Genomic DNA, 5,557 nt, shown 5'->3' on the forward strand with positions numbered 1-5,557 from the left:
AATCAAGACATGGGTCATCAGCTTTCATGGTGAGAAACCATAGTAAAATAGTAAGAGGAAAACTGTAACGCCCCAAAAATGGGTCCCAAGACGTCACACGATGCTTAGGGCCACAAGTAACCCTAAGCTAACCCTTCTACATGCATAACTTATAAGCAACTGAATAGAATACATAGATCTGAATGAAATAAGCAAAAGATGACTCTTTTCTGAATCTAATCAACACAGAACTAAATTAAAATGATTACAACTCTTCTTTAAAAAACAACACTGGAATCAATATATTAACTCTATTGACTGTCTATGAAGCCTCTATTAGTATTGACTATAGGTAGTCGGGACATGACCCCCAACTATCCCTAATCAATACGACTGAATAAAGAAAAATAAATTACTTCTAAAACTATATGACTGACTTGATCCCTTGAATCAAGAAGACTCATCACCTACTAACTGGAAACTGCTAACTGTTTGAATATGGTATGCATTCTACAACTGAACTAATACCTACATTATGAGATAATGTAGCACATAGACATATATGTGGATCAGTACTTTGAGGATATACTGAGTATATGTGGTGAATGCATAAGTAAATCATCATCTAATCAGGATAATTTATAAAATAATGCATGCTAAATGTAAATAACTCACATAAGATGGAATATCTAAAATACTGAAACAATAAGAAGCAAATCATACTTTATAAATCTAGTGGGTTATAACATTTAGTTTTGAAAGTTGTTCTTGTATTCTCTCTTTAAATCATACTGTCTAAGTGTAGAAAGGACTCACTCTTAATTCTAAAATCTGAAAGCTGAAAACTATAGCTAAAGTCTTTCTGTAAAGCATAGTCTGAATAAATTCGTGAGCCTTTACACATAGTTTTCTAAAAGCTTTTTGGTTATTCTTTTCTATTAGAGAAAGACTTTATCTTAAGGGAATTCTTTCAAAGATTTTCTTTACTAGTAGGGAAAATACTTTAAAACTATTCTAAAAATCTTCATTGGTAGGGAGTTAGGAACCTTGGGAGGTTCTTCTAACCGACATAATCCATGTTAGCATTCATAGAGTCCAACGTCTTGCCCACGTTGGGGAGAGCTATTCTACCCTTGCCATTGGAATAGAACTTATTATCTTAAGTGATCATAATCTTAGTCATCCACATAGAAGTGGGAATAATCTTAATGTTGTGGGGGTACGTAGTTCTGGGGCATGAAACCTTGATAACATACGCATCTCGGTGCTAAATACTACTCTCATTCTTATGCTCAGGATCTTATGAAATTCACTTCAAAATAGCACAAAGGCTTACAAAAAAGATCAATTATGCTCTTTCTTTTCTTTAAATCTCAAGTCATATGAACAATGTAGATTATTTATCTTAGCATAGGACCAAAAGGTCAAATCTCTATCAAAAATCTGAGAATAATCTTATCATAGGGTGCTCATAGCACAAACAATCTTGAAATAACAATTTTTAACTAGGGCTTAATGACACATGCATCAAACTCACGTTAAAACATCATAATATTCATGCTTGGTAATGTAAATATTTATAAATCAACTTAAAATCTAGAAATTACTGCAATATTCATGAAAATATGAACATAAACATGCATCTCCTAAATCACTTGAAATCTCATAATCTTATAAATAGTAATATTGGGTATAAACCCTATCTTCAATTTCATCGGAAATCTCATAAAATTCAGTAAGTTTGTAATTAAAATAAGTTTTGGGCACAAGGATGAAAGAATTATCCTTGTCAAAAAAACCCCACAAACCTTGATTGAATATTAGATGAAGAAACTTGATCTATTGATTCCTATTTGAGTTCTTGGAGATGAGTTCTTGATTATCTTGCCTTGGGAATCCTCAATTTGGAGCTTTCTTGGAGAATCTATGGAGGATTTTTGATTTATTGAAGAAGAAACTTTGGAGCTTTAGGGTTTTGCTTTGAGAGATAATGGATGAAATTGGGTATAAAGTGCTTAGAATAAGCTTAAATCTTATGTTTGGACGGATTGGGGGCTCAGAAATTGACCAAAATACCCTCTTTAAACTTCTAAATGGAACTAAAAAATGTAACATTTTTCCAATTTAATGGGCCACGTGACACACCACTATCGCGGTGGCTCACTGGAAAAGGACGAGTGAGAATTGGGCATTCACCGTGATACGCCACAATCGCGGTGCCCTTTTGTCCACTGGTGCGAAGTTCCAGTATCACGTTGGGCTACTGGATTTTGATAATTGGAAATTTGTACCTCTCCGCGATGAGCCAATATCATGAAGGTCCACTGGAATTGAAAATTATGAAATTGTCCTTCACCGCGATATGGTGGTTTCTCAAGTGGAATACTATCAACTTAAAAATGCTCTAACTCCTCAACCAAGTATCGAATTCGGGAAAATTTGGTATCGATGGAAAGCTTATTCAATTTCCCACACAATAGAAAGTCTAAATATGGAAATACCACATGTAATAAAAGGTATTCATCTTTGAAGAAAATCTTTTGCACTCTAGGGACGGTTTTAAGCTAGTAAAAATACGGGATGTTACAATATCTCCCCCTTGGGAATATTCATCCTCGAATGTGGCTAATTAAGCTGAAAATAATGAGGAATTTGAGGCTTTAGTCTATCATGCACGACTAAAATAAACTACATAACTGAATCTCAATATAGTGAGCTTGTGAACTGATCTGTGAGTGCATGAATTCTCATAAAAATAGCTATATGGCTGGGATAAAAATGAGAGAGTCAAGTTATGGGTAAAAATTCCTTTAGACTGGATATGATTTCATGAGAAAAAAAATGAGAGGTTTATGACATGAAAATGCCATGACAACTCGAGGCATTGCAATATCTCCCCTCGGGATCGTTCATCCCTAGATAATACTGATTTGGTTAAAATACTAGGAAAAAACTGAGATGATACGCAGGATACTTACACACTAAATCATGACTTAATAGCTAAATCTGAAACTAATGCATAATGCATGTACTAAGCTGAATTTTGCAATCTACCTAGATACGATAAAGTACCTCTTGAAATGGCCATACTCATGAAATTTCAGGTAGTAAGACTAGACTAAATTGGAAGATGGAAAACTATAGAAATTTGTCTATCGGACAGTTAAGTAGGGTTGCTGTCTATATGGACTGAATCAACCGAACGCCCATACCCCGATGGAGTATTTATTCAACACCTTTCTAAGAAATTTCTAATACTATTAGGGAGCAAGGAACTTTGGGCATGACCTGAACAAAACATTTGAATAAGAAATCACAACATTGCTACCACTATATAGCATAGAACATAGACCCATAAATCATAAGCTAGGATAGAATTACTAGGCCTTAGGCAATGTAACTTCTTACTTTCAAGCTTAGCAACACTTCTCAAATACTCCCTCAACTATACTATTCCCTTCAAATACCTACTCGTTTGATTCAACTTATAATTCCCACATGGTTATTGATAAATCCATTTACTAAAGTCTAAACTGAACTAAATCCTCTCATCATGGTCAAATAACTCAAAATCATGAAGTACTGCACATAACACCGTAACACTAGTCTAAACCATGGATTTAATACCCCAAGAATGGTCATAACTACTCACTCTAGGAAGATTCTTCTTATCACTTTAACAACTAAATTCGACCTCTTACTAGGAAATCTTTAGCACACAACCCGCCCATCCAATTATATATAAACATAATGTTTAAGCTTATCTTCATAACCACATGTGCACTTCTAAATAAATACTCATAAGAGCATTTTCCTCATATTCTCTAATACCTCTATCAACAATAACTTCTATGTACTATTTAATTCTTAGGAAGACACACATAAAATATTCACAACCAATCAAGTCATACACAAAAAGCTTCACCTCAATATTTCTTCATTTATAGACTTACATATAACAAGACTACAACTATCTTTCCCACTATAACACATTTACTCTCCCCCCATCTATGTAACTATTCATCATCATTATCTTGACCTAAGGGAAGGTCACTAAAAGGTTGGGAATACCAGCGCCTGAAACATGAAGGGATACTAAGCATAACTTGACACTTTACCAAGGCCTGGGGAAAAGAGGGTTCATGATATGTACTCATTAAAGAAATCGAGTCTAAGAGCGTACATGATATAAATCTGAATTTCGTTGATCGCTAAGAGTGTTGCCTGAGTACTGGAACTAAACATTCTGTAAATCATAAGTGTGCGAGTTATGAGCTGCATGGCCTGAATTTTGGAGTTCATAACTGTATTGAATATGATTCCAACTGTTGAATGAACTGGAACTCCTCACACTAGGAACTGTGTAATACCCCAAAGTTTCTTAACTAATTTCATCCCAAAAATGTCCAGTATTAGCATATAAATTGAATGATGTTTATTCCATATGGTATTTTTCAAGATTTTCACTTTTTTTTAATATGAAAATTCGATAAGCTTTCCATCGATACCGAATTCATCTAAATACGAGAACCGGGTAAGAAGTTATGGCGATTTAAAGTTTTAGTCATAAAACACCGTCATCTCAGTTAGTGGCGCGTCGCACCATAAGCCAAAATGACATTTGTCAATTTCTAGTAAGACTCTGTGATTTTACCGCATCACGGAGGGCTCCTAAATCCCAATTGTCATATTCCAGTGAAGCTCCATGATGTCCCTGCGTCACGCCGTCATCCAATTTCCCAGTTGTCAAATTCCAGTGACACGGCGCAATAGCACCGCATTGCGCAGAGGTCCAAGTTGGGAAATTTTCACAAATTTTAAAAGATGTATCTAGGGTTAAATGGATCTTTTTTCATGATTTAAATTTAGCCTTAAACACAAAATTTAACCCTACATGACCTAAGGACATCATTTTTCACTCTATTTTCCCCAATTTCTTCATACTCTCTCAAAGCCAAGAAACCCTAATCTTAAAAATTCAAGGGCAAGGATCAAGAATCTCTCCAAGGATCTTTACGGATTTACATTTTAAGGTATGCATAGTGTTGATTTATGGATTTCTTTCATCCATAAAGCTCAAGAACCCTATTTCAAATTATAAATCATGATACTTGTGTTGTGGGTTATTTGTAACCATGTTTATCTCATTGTATGATTCCCCAGTTGAAATTTTTTGTGTATTTATGAAACTACATTAGTATATGAGTTGAAACCCATGAATTGAGTGGTTCATGATGTGTTAATTAATGATTATAACTATGCCCTAAGTTGTGTATGTAAGGTGTTTGATAAAATGCCTAAGGGACTAGAACTTATGTAATATAGCTAAATTGTGACCTGAGTGATGGATTCATGTTTTACCTTTATGTTCAAATGACTTCCATGCTATTAACATGCCTTATAAATGTTGTTGGATTGCTCATGAATTAGTCTTATGAAATTATGCCATATTTACATGCAATCCTATTCATGTACAAGCTTATGATAACCATGTAATTCATGAAATCCCCAACTTATTGTATTATGGATTATTGATGTTGGTCATGTATTCAAGAATGCCATGCCTTGTTAGTTTCCT

The sequence above is a fragment of the Capsicum annuum genome, chromosome 3, assembly GCF_002878395.1.
Source record: "Capsicum annuum cultivar UCD-10X-F1 chromosome 3, UCD10Xv1.1, whole genome shotgun sequence".
Taxonomy (NCBI): domain Eukaryota; kingdom Viridiplantae; phylum Streptophyta; class Magnoliopsida; order Solanales; family Solanaceae; genus Capsicum; species Capsicum annuum.